Raw genomic sequence first — 12,620 nt, 5'->3', positions numbered from 1 at the left:
CACCACCACAAGCACCGCCACAAGCATTGCCCCAAACACTGCCCAAGCACCGCCACCTGCACTCCACCTGCCCCGTCCTAGCCAAAACTGTCAGCAGCAGCATCCCCAGTAGGCAGCCGTTCGAAGCTGCAGGAGATGGGCCAGTGACTCCCTCCACCACTACCAGCACCTGCACCACAGCCAGCAGCGCCAGCATCCCCGCCGCAAGCACCGCCACCTGCCCCGCCGCAGCCCTACAACTGTCAGCAGCAGCATCCCCAGTGGGCAGCTGTCCGAGGCTGCAGGAGACAGCTTGGAGCCTCCCTCCACCACTACCAGCACCCCCACCAGCACTACCACCAGTTTGCAGCCTTAGTTGCGGCAGGATGGAGTTTGACCCTGCCTCAATGGAGTATCATGCAACCTGTTCCGTGCAAATCTTATGCCTCAGACACCCAGGTGGGAGAATGTGAAGTGCCACACCCCAGGTGCTGCATCACTGGTCACAAAGTCCCCTCCAGAACCAGTGGAGAAATGCATCCACTCACCCAATCCTTGGCAGGATGAAGCAGTTTGGGCACAAAGCCCCCTCCAGAACCAGTGGAGAAATGCATCCACTCACCCAATCCTTGGCAGGATGAAGCAGGCTGGGCACAAAGCCCCCTCCAGAACCAGTGGAGAAGCCATCCACTTGAGAGACTGTGGCCTTGCCCACCCCAGGACCAAGCAGTGGGCAAACCACCCACTTGAGAGACTTGAGAGACTGTGGCTTTGCACTCCCCAGGACCAAGCAGTGGGCAAACCACCCACTTGAAAGACTTAAGAGACTGTGACTTTGCACTCCCCAGGACCAAGCAGTGGGCAAACCACTCACTTGAGAGACTGTGGTTTTGCACTCCCCTGGACCAAGCAGTGGGCAAACCACCCACTTGAGAGATTTGAGAGACTGTGGCTTTGCACTCCCCAGGACCAAGCAGTGGCAAACCACCCACTTGAGAGGCTTGAGAGACTGTGGCTTTGCACTCACCAGGACCAAGTAGTGGGCATTGAGCCCCCTCGAGGAGCAGTGGTGTTGTACCATCTTCTGGCTGAGGTGCACCCCCTTCCCCACCCCGCTAAGGTCCCTGTGTGTTTACGACCTGATGCCCCTGCAGTGTTCTCTCCGTATTGAGGCAGGAGTCAAGTGTGGGCTTGGCCCCTGATCTTCGGCCCAGTGGCCCACGGACATTTGTAAAGGACAGTGTACGGCCTTCTGTACATTTTGTAAATATTTGTATATACTGTTTTTCTATATTCGTTAAGTCTATCTGCATATTTCAAAATAACACTGATTTAAATCAATTCCTTTTGTCCTTGCGTTCTTCCAGGGGTTAACGGGGTGTCAATGTACTGTTGTTGCATGTGTTTGTGTGTATGGTGTTGGGGGTGAGGGTGGGGGGTTTGCGTGTTGCGTCTGTGTGTCACTCTCTTTTTCCTCCCCCCTCCCCTGTGTGCTAGGCACCGCCTCTGATATTCATCATGTATGGGGAGGTAGACCAGCATGGGCAGGACCTGCAGCTCGAGCTCCATGGCGTCCTGGTTCTTCATTGATTGCCGAGAGGTGAGTGGTTTCCCTTCTAACTCCTGTTTCCGCCGTGCTTTTGATGGCGTTGGTACCTCCCCGGAAAAGCTGGCGGATTGGTGGGTTGTAATGGGGTGGGTGGTACATTGTCTTCCACCTGTTTGTTGGCGGTGACCGCCGCGGTGTTTGTTGCTGCCGCTGTGGCAGTCGTTGTGTTAAAGTGGCTGTCTGTGTTGGCGGTTTCCGCCATGGTCGTAATCCAATTTTTTTTACCGCCGGCCTGTTGGCGGTCTTACTGCCGCTTTAACACCGACTGCCAGGGTTGTAATGAGGACCATAGTCATTGATCTGTTTGTACTGCTCAAACAGACATTGTAGCATATAACAGTCTGAGTTCAAACATGTTGGCACCTCCTGTATCAGTGCTTTAACTGGTACTCTGTCATTACGCTGAATAATCTGCAACTGTTTCCGGGCTAAAAAAGAATGCCTGCAATGAGTGAAGATGCATCCTCAGGTGGTCTGTATGTAGCTGCCTATGTCTTCTTTTTTTAAAAAGTCTTGCACAACCAGTTTGATGCAGTGCGCCAAACACAGGACCCTGAAATGGCCACTGTCTGCCATGGCCTTGACTACGTTACTGCTATTGTCCTTTGCAACAAATCCAACTCGAAGACCTCTGGGTCTCAGCCATTCAGACACCTTGCTAATAAAATCCTCCAAGGTGTTTGTAGCTTTGTGTGATTTCTCCATGGCAAACATGGCTACTGTTGAATGCCACCAAACACTTACAAATATTTTTTCAGGGTCAAGACCTGTAGACAGCTTTTGCTATACCGGCAGAAAATTAATACAGTGTGTAGTGATGCACATGTAATCAGCTTGACAACTGGTTCACAGCTTGTCCAACCAATTTCAACAAATCGTGATGCAGTGCTGGAACAGCAACTCTGGCAAAATCGATCTGGCTGAATCTAGGCCACATACTAAAATAATATTGCAAATGTTACAAACATGTAGAGAAGGTACTGAGCTGTGCAACAATTTTCCTGTACAAAAGGTGAAAAATCAATGAAATGCAAAATAAATAATAACTAGGTCCATACATAACCTCAAGCCCACCCAACACTATAAAATTTTAAAATCAAATATCAAATTAAAGTACAAAGAAATACTGGTGCGTAACCAAGCAAACAAACACAACTCTCCTATACTTTTGTTATTTTTAATTACTTGTTTGATTCAACAAAACCAAAGTCCTTATCCAAAGGTACATCCAGGAGACAAAGAGGGTGAGCCTTCCACCTTGAAATCCAAGTGAAAAATTACCAGGAGGTGGACCAAGCAAAGGGATGAGTCTGCTGGACAGGAACAGGAATTTGGAGTCTCTGACACACTTGCTTAATGTTTGAAAAAAAAGGTTTCTCAATCTGAAAAACAGATTGCAGGGTCCATTGGAGCAGACAATCTAGTCTAAATCTCTTTTTGACTAGATTTAGTGGATCTGGAGTTAGAAAATCTACTCAGAAGTGAGTTTGCACTCATGAGCAGCCCTTTTATGGCTGCCAGCACAGCTGGAAGCAACACAAAGCCTCGCGTGAACTTGCTAGTGGCCGGGAGTATTGTTGAGCTTGCAAGTGAACTGTAAAACCCATTCTCCTGAACGCAAACAAACTCCGTTCTGCTCCGGAGGGCAGAATTTGGGAACTCTGTGCTACTCCATGTAGCATGAAGTGCCCGAGTCCCGCAAACTCTGCCCTGCAGAGCAGAGTTCTACAACCAGACCTAGAGAAGACAACACTACTTGGATCTAGTACAAAATTATTTGCCATCTCCTTCTGTTTCATTTGGAGCATGAATTTATGGAGAATTAATGAGATGGAAAGGAGTTCAACATGAGACAAAAAAGGTGTGTAAAACTGCGAGAGAGAACTTAGCCTCAACATTTTCCCACAACAATCACTTTTTGTGGAGAATCAATAAAACGCAACACAGTGTAATGTGTTTCTGTATCAGAGAATAAACTGTCTTCTGATGTTACAGTGTTATTATTCTTTGCTTCTGTAACACTAACTGGTCATTTGTAGGAGTGGGCGAAACTCACTTCAATTTAGTGCCAGAAGCTTGAGTAATAAGGAAAAATCAGCAGGAACAGCACCATGTGTCGCACAAGAGCGAGCAGCCCTTTGAGTTGGTTTTGCTGCTGCTCCTGTAGAAAATCTTGAGCGGCTCAAATCTACTCAAATAGCAGCCCTATGACTCTGACTGTGCCTGACCACACATGACCGCCCACATTAGAAAATCTTGCTAGGGGACACTAAATCTCACTCACACTTTCTAGAGCTTCACAGGAGAAAAAGGCCACCACTTGGTGATTGGCAAAATTTGGCTGGAACTCCAATTTAAAGAGTAATCCAGAGTGACCAAAATTCTGCCACTTCTGCTGGCAGAATGAAACATTCCACCTACTACTAGTCATTTGTGTATAATTGTAATGTTGTCCTTTAAGATTATTATACTGACGAATAAGTACACCAGGTTCTCCTTTAAGAGATGGTTTCCTACAAGATGGCTATACTTCTCACTAGCCCAATAAATTGTGTTAGAGAACAATTTTTTCTAACATGTTGATCCAGATTTATTGTATCTTTACCTACCAGTACACCATATGTCACATGTCTATTACATGCTTTCCCACTTGAGTAATTTGTGAATTCTTGGTCAACTTACTTCTTCCACTCTCTTGGTCTTATTGAATGCTAAAATTGGGTGATCATAGTTTCAGGTTTCACAGCAGTATTAAATGCTATTCAGAATTAAAGCTAATATGTTTATGGCAGACACTAAATACCACAAAGAGAGCTGATTCCTAATAAGTGTTACAAAACACAGATAGTCATTTTTATCAACTTCTAAACACCTAGGCATCTGTGTGATCCTGCATTATTTGAGTGGTGACTTGCTTGCCCACCTGGTAGATGAAGGCATTTACCTCCTGTGCACTTGCTGAGGACCACCCAGTGTGTTTTAAAACTGCACCCTAATAGCTGGAATGTCTCTGAAAGAACTGCTTCAACTGGAGAGGCATTCTATTTATATTTTCAGAAGCAAACCCAAAAAATGTGGTTTGTTCTAATAGGCAAAATAAAAGTGATCCTGATCCACACGAAGTGTTGTTCCAATCCATCAGGGACATTTTACTAGTTTTCAGCCTGGGCTGCCATTCCTCAGGATCTTTGTCTGTTTAATGGAGCTCTGCCGATTCATGGTCCATCAAACTCAAATGAACCCCCCACTAGTCACCCACCTGAAAAGGCTGAGATAACTCACTTTGAAATGTATTTAATTCTCCCTACATGCAATGGACAAATCAGACTCCACCAAATCAATCCAAAACTGATTCTCAGATTTAACGGTCATGATCTCCTTAAAATACATTCAGTGAATAGTCACATTAAATGATCAGAGAAATGTTCATACAAAAGTAATTATATGTGAGCGGCCTCAAAAGATGCAAAGAGATACTTTGCAGAGCCCAGACTTTATGCAAATCCTATTTTTCAATTATACTCTGACCACATCATTGATTACCAAGCTCGTTCACATACATTTGTATAGAACCCCATTCTCAAAAGCAGAGCAGTAATTCTCCTGTTATCTTGTTTTCACACAGATGTAGCATGTCAAAGGAAACACAATTTGACTGGATTAGGTCACACAAAAAGTTGAGCGCAAACTAGGAATTTCAGTGGCAATTTTATTGGAAATCAACCCAGATACATTGTATATAAGCTGAGCCCTTTGGCTTATTCTGTGTTTTCACTTTAATTTGATAAGCTCTTTATACCTGTACAGAGGAAGACTGCAACCCGAAGCAGAATGGTTGACTGTCTCCCCTAACGTGGAGACTATGCAAGATTCTAGAATGAGGAACTAGACTTACTTCAGGACTGAGGAACTAGAAGAAACATAAGGAAATTCACTGTTAGTCATGTAGAGAATCTGCCTTTCCTTGTGCCAAAGTCTGAGTCCAGCCACTTGTGAACTGTTATAAAGATTCTGCTGAGGCTAGAGGCAGGTCAATTCTTCAGGTCTGACCTAGGAGCAAGTGAGGTGTTTTGAGTTACTGTTGGATGCCTCTACTCAAGCCACAGCCCCTCAAATATTTCTGATAATGATCACAACCTCCACATATGGGTCGATATGCCCCCCCCAACATTGTTGCTCCCCCATAGAGAACTATTTGTGACTCACCGACTCATCACAGGCATCTGGCTTCCATCTGCAAGAGATGCTTTCCTAACCAGAAGGTACTGATTCCTCCAGCAGGTGTTGCACCATCTTCATTCTCTAGATCTTAATTTAAATTAGGCACAGGACCTGAGAGACATGAATTTAGTAACAAGTGTTTTCTCTCTTATACCAGCCTCCAAGAGTAAGCTTTGGCTTTTAGACTTTGCTGCTCCATGAAATTCAAAGTGTAAACAGGAGGTTCCTACACCTTATGGGGCATATTTAAGATAAATGGTGCTGCACACAGTGTTGCCCCACTTTTCTTGCCCTCCTGAGCACCCCCCTAATGCCACCATGTGTGCACCATATTTAGAATACGGTGCACCATGATGGTAGTTAGGGAACTAGCATCACAAAATGTTTACGCTAGTCCGGCGCTTTGCAGGATTAGCATCAAAAAGTCTGACACTAATTCTGCAAAGCACCTAGAGCCCTATTGTAACCAATGGAAGCCTCCTTTTAATGGCTGCTCTGAGCAGGTGTTAAAAGTGCCAAAAAAATGGTGCAATTAAATCTCTTAGATTTCCGTGTGCCATTTTTTGGCCCTGCTAACGGCGGAACGCCCCCTTTGCATACATTATGCCTGGAGGCAGCATAATGTATCACAAAGGGTTACAAAGTTGTGCAATGCATGCATTGAGCCACTTTGTAAATATGGCACCGTGTTTTTAGGCCTTCTTTCGCCACATTAGCAAAATAAATGACGCTAATGTACCCGGTTCCTGTGCTGTCAAGAAAAGCAGCAATACTTGACACCAGGAGTGTCTAACTACCCTCAAGCCATACAGGTGTGAGCGCTTCTGTCCTTATTTGTTCTTTTATAGTTTAATTTATAAGGGGACGCGTTAGAGTTTCGACTGACCTTTTGACTACGCTCAGAGAGATTCCACCATAAATCATACATTCACTTATAATACAACATCCTAATCAACAAGCGCAATCAAATACTTTGGAATCAATAATCTTTACGCACAATGACCCATGTGGCCATGAATAATCACACCTTTTGTAAAGTTAAAATGTTTATTTCCTTAGATTAACAATGCTAATATCACATAGATTAGTCTCAAAACCAAATGATAAACGTACATGAATAACACGCTGACTGAATCTAAAGAATCTCAATTTAACCAAAGCATTTGCAACTAAGCATTCATGAGTCACAGTACAAATAGATAGCAAAAATAACTGCGGAATAGAAATGATACACATCTAGATTCAACAGGTGAACAACTCTTTATTAATTGCAACTGTAAACATATCAAGGGCTCCCTAACTAACCTACTGACTAGAATAGCATGTTTAGGCTTCATGCAAACAATTTAGTCAAAGTTAATTTAGAAAACATCTAAACTAGGGCTCTATCAAAATAGCGGTTGGTAAATGGAGACAAAGAACAAATCTACCACAAGGACAATATCATTTTGTTATACCTCTCTTCAAATGGATCAGCAAGCTGCAATTCTCTTTGTCAGTTGGACATCCATCTGGTCAGCTTCAGCAATGGGGCAATGAAAAGGAAATGGCTCAGACACAGGGACTCTAAGTGATCTGAACCATTTAAGAAGCAATCTCTAGGGGATCAGCATCTACCATTAGCAATTCAAGCAATAAAGTCAAAGATAGATAGTCATCAGGAACTGTTCAGTTCCTCAAAACAGAACCACTACCGGGAAAATCAGAATAGAAAGTGTTCCCTCTCCTCTGCGCAGTCGGGCTACGTTAGAATGTACTAAAGAAACTTCCTACACTGTCATTGGTCAGAAAATCGTACGTTTACAGTTAATCCAGTAGAAATTAAAACCCCAAATCTAGGGTAAAACTAAACTGTCTTTCACACGTTGATGATTGGCTCCTCTTCTCCTGTTCCCATCGTCAGACTCGTCAGGTAACTTTTCTTGTTGCAATCCGTACTCCAATCAGTGCATCCATTGTTGGTTCCTGGGAACATCGCTGTCTTGTGCATTAAATCTACAATGTACCATTTTCTAGTGCAAGTCATTCTAGCAGGCAGGTCTCATGAGAAAGCTGAAGGCATCTGCAAAACGTTTGGTCAGCACATTGTGAACAATTAAATCATTACTTCTCTACATGTGCATTCCCATGATTTTAGTAAACATTGAGCTTAACATGAGGTTGTACAGACTAGACACAAACCTTGCATACTCATGGCCTATGGTTAATAAAAGAAATACATAGCATGAAATCATCAATGTGACATACTACTACAATTTTCTGTACATGTGCACTTCGACTAATAATAATATGCATTCACTAAAGGCATTACTCATTTATAGTGGCCACTCAAGTGGGCACATTTTCCAAGTCACAAATTATTTTCAATATTAGCCTAATTCTATGCAAAATCTTAACCCATAATAAATGAGAATCATTAGTAATTAATTCAGCTTTCACCCAGGCCATGGACAACTGTCTTGGAAGTCACAAATATGATCATAGGCACAATATATGTGAGCATGTATGTATTTATGCATGTACGTATGGAGAGGTGGCATAAACGCATCCTTTTGTTGTACACACCAAAGTCAGAACCTTTGTGTGCCTGTTTAAAGATGTGTTCTCATCAGTGATATAAGGAGCAGTGGTGCAGCAAGGGTTCCATTAGAACAGATGCAAGGGAGGGAAATAGGTCCTAGTGTTGGGTACTTACAGAGAACAGTTACTGGGGTAAAGTGATACCATCAAAATCCTAGGCCCTGGTAGGACTGCACCTGCTTTAACACTCTCCACTAGACCACCTTCTGGGGATGAGGTTGCCCAGGAGGGAAGTGCCTGTGTAGGAAGTACGTCTCGTTGCTCATTATGGTAGCAATAAATGCATAGGTAGTCCTATGTTCGGCTTTTAGCTCAAACTGCACATGCAGAGTAGTGCTGATCCCAGCACTTCAATCATGTGGCATGTTGCAGGTCTGCAAGGGTGGCATGTGGTGCATTACTAGAGCTGTATGTGGGTCTCTGCAGTTGAAGATAATGTATTCTGCTTATTTGAATGTATTCATAGAGCTTATAGCCAATCTTAGCAATGAGGTATTATATAGTGTTGGGAGCTTCTACTTGAGATGGAGATGCATTGGCAGAGCTGTGTTCATTATCAGTATTTGAAAGTTATCATACTCTCTTGCTATTTGGAATTGAGTTGCATTGGCAAATATTTGATCAAGTATCAGCATTTGAATGCTAGAAGGAAAAGGCGTTTTTAGAATTGTGTGTGGATCTTGGGAGAGGCACAACAAGAAGGGCTGCCTTTTATTTAGTAGAACTGAATCTGTAGGTCTTGATTTGGATCTCAACATGGGTTCAAAGAGAGTTGCTGGTCAGTGAGCAGGGAGGTACATTGGTAGACGGTCATGCAAATCTCAGCAGTCGGAAAGCATCGGGTGTTGCTGATTAAGTCAGAGGCCCATTGACAGAGATCTGTACAGATCCTGTCCTGGAAAGCATGAGAGAGCTTTGCTGTGTTGAATAAGATGTATGGTCAGGGCTACATGGGGAGCCCTGCAGTGGTATTGCAACCAGATGATGGCGATGCTGGACAAGACAGAAATGAAGTACATTGTGTAGGCACTTACAATAGTGAGAGGGACATTTGATAAGCAATCCAGGAAACAGTGGAATTCACAATATCAATGTACTTCTCTATCCAGTATCCAGAGTCAAATGTCATGTCCTTCAACAGTCACTCCATTGATTCAAAGAGGCTGGTCCATCGTATGTTCGATTTTATTCTTGCTTCTTCAAAAACAGTCTCTGAGCCCAGCGTGTAGGTACTCTAAACTATTTTCATACCAGCATAGTTATGACTTTGATAATTTGCATCTTGTTTTTAACATTTGATCTCTTCAAAATGTCTGAATAATAAAGAGCCTCTAGTCACAGTAAGAGTCACATAAGTGTTTATGTGTCACAATGTAGTATGAGCATTCTCACTGTAACAAGGAAAGTCTTGAGCCCAGTGAGGGTGTCCAGCTGCAAAAAAAAACTTGTTTTCCTACAGTGATGAGCAATAGTAATATGCAGTAAATAGAGTATGAGGAGGAAGCAGGGATACAGAGAGAAAGTGTGATGGAGAGAGATGAGTAGATGAGTAAAGACACAATTTTAGAGACGTGCAAAAACACCATGATCTTCATTTACAAATTGTGGAGGTAGTTGTTGTAATATCCCAAATAAGGTATTAGCACATCTGGTGATTGCAAAATTACATCAAATGTAAATGGAGGTGTTTTTCCTAATTTAGAGATGGGGCAGCCACATCTTTTCTCTTTGTAGAAGAGGTATTGATGCGCTTATCGATGATGTACATACATTTTCCTTAAATAGAAAATGGTGCTAAATGCCTGGAAAACAACTCAATCAATCAATCAATCACGAAATTTATAAAGCGCGTTACTCACCCGTTAGGGTCTCAAGGCACTGGGAGGAGAGCTACTGGTCAAATAGCCATGTTTTGAGGCATTTCCAGAAAGTCAGGAGGTCCTGGGTCTGGCGCAGGTGGAGCGGTAGGGAGTTCCAGGTCTTGGTGGGGGGGTGAGAGAAGGATTTTCCTCCGGCGGTGGTGCGGCGAATGTGGGGGTCGGAGGTGAGGGCGAGGCTGGCAGAGCAGAGCTGGCGGACGGGAGTGTGGAAGGTGAGTCTGTCATTGAGGTAGGCCAGGCCTGTGTTGTGGAGGGCTTTGTGTGCGTGGGTGAGTAGTTTGAAGGTAATCCTCTTTGATACGGTTAGCCAGTGTAGGTCTCTGTGGTGGGCAGAGATGTGTTCGTGGCGTGGGACGTCGAGGATGAGTCGGGCGGAGGCATTTTGGATGCGTTGCATTTTCGTTTGTAGTTTGGCCGTGGTTCCTGCATAGAGTGAGTTGCCGTAGTCCGGTCGCTGCTCACCAGGGCGTGGGTGACAGTCTTTCTGGTTTCAATAGGAATCCACTTGAAAATCTTGCGGAGCATGCTAAGGGTGTTGTAGCAGGAATAGGAGATTGCATTGACCTGCTGAGTCATGCTGAGTGCTGAGTCCAAGATTATTCCAGGTTTCGTACTTGGGTGGTGGGTGTGGGTGCTGCTCCTAGGGAGGTAGACCACCAGGAATCGTTCCAAGCGGAGGGGTTGCTGCCGAAGATGAGGATCTCTGTTTTGTCTGTGTTTAACTTGAGGTGGCTTGATTCCATCCAGTTGGCGATGACGTGTAGTCCATTGTGGAGGTTGTTTCTTGCTGTTGTCGGGTCTTTCGTGAAGGAAATGATTAGCTGGGTGTCGTCTGCATAGGATACTATGTTGATGTGGTGGGATCTTGCGATGTTGGTGAGAGGAGCCATGTAAACGCTGACGAGTGTTGGGCTGAGGGAGGATCCCTGGGGGACGCCACAGATGGTTTTGGAGGATTCGAACAGGTAAAGTGGAAGGCGGACACTCTGGGTTCTGCCGGAGAGGAATGAGGAGGTCCATTCGAGGGCCTTGCCACGGATCCCGGCATTGTGGAGGCGTATTTGGAGGGTGTGGTGACAAACGGTATCGAAGGCTGCGGAGAGGTCCAGAAGGATGAGCGCTGCAGTTTCACCCTTGTCGAGCATGGTCCTGAAGTCCTCTGTAGCAGCAATGAGTGCGGTCTCTGTGCTGAGGTTCTTGCGAAACCCGGATCGGAAGGTATTTAGCACTTTGTTGTCTTCCAGGAAGCAGGATAGTTAGCTGTTCACGATTTTCTCAACGACCTTCGCTGGGAAGGGGAGGAGGGAGATGGGCAGGTAGTTTTTGGGGTCATCTGGGTCCACCTTGGGTTTCTTCAACAGGGCATTGATGTCGGCGTGTTTCCAACTCTCCGTGAAGGTGGCTGCCTCGAAGGAGCTGTTGATGATGGCGCGGAGATGGGGGGCGATGATGTCGCTGGTTTTGTTGAAGATCTGGTGTGGGCAGGGGTCCGAGGGGGAGCCGGAGTGTATGGAGGCCATGGTGTTGATGGTGTCTTCATTGTTGACGTGGGTCCAGGCGCATAGAGGGTTAACGTTGCTTGGTGCGTTGGGTTCGTGGGTGTCTGTGGTTGGCTGGTGGGTCTGGGGTTTGAAGCTGTTGTGGATGTCTTCGATCTTCCGATGGAAGTGAGTGGCGGAGAAGTTGCAGAACTCCTGTGACAGCGAGGGTCGTAGGAGCAGGGCCTGGGGTTGGAGAGTTCTTTGATGATGCTGAAGAGCTCTCTGCTGTTGGGAGCATTGGTGTCTATGCAGCTTTTGTAGTAGGTTCTTTTGGTGGTGTGGATCAGCTGGTGATGCGTGCGGATGGCAGTCTTGAGGGCGATGTGGTTGGATTTGGTAGGTACAAGGTGCCAGGTTTTCTCCATTTTTGGGCATTCCCGTTTGGAGACCTGTAGGTCAGGGTGAACCAGCTGGCCTTGGATCTGTGGTGGATGTCCGAGGGTTGTTTGAGTGGTGCGTGGGTGTTGGCGCAGTCGTCTATCCATTGATGGAGGTTGGTGGCGGCTGAGTTGGGGTCCCGGGTCCTAGGAGGAGGTGCCTGGGCTAGGGTGGAGATCAGCTGTTCTGTTGAGATTCTGTTCCAATAGCGGCGGGGGGTTGAGTGGTGAGGTGGTGAGTGACCGGCTTCTGAAAGAAGAAATCGACACATCGATGGTCGGACCAGTGGAGTTCGGTGGTGTGGCTGAAGGAGACACGGTTGCTGGCTGAGAAGATGGGGTCGAGTGTGTGTCCTACAGTGTGGGCGGGCGACGTGACGAGTTGTTTGAGGCCCAGGTTGGCGAGGTTGTCGAGTAGGTGGGTGGTGTTGAT

The sequence above is a fragment of the Pleurodeles waltl genome, chromosome 7 (genome assembly GCF_031143425.1).
Source record: "Pleurodeles waltl isolate 20211129_DDA chromosome 7, aPleWal1.hap1.20221129, whole genome shotgun sequence".
Lineage (NCBI taxonomy): Eukaryota > Metazoa > Chordata > Amphibia > Caudata > Salamandridae > Pleurodeles > Pleurodeles waltl.
Note: the sequence above shows the minus strand (reverse complement) of the source record.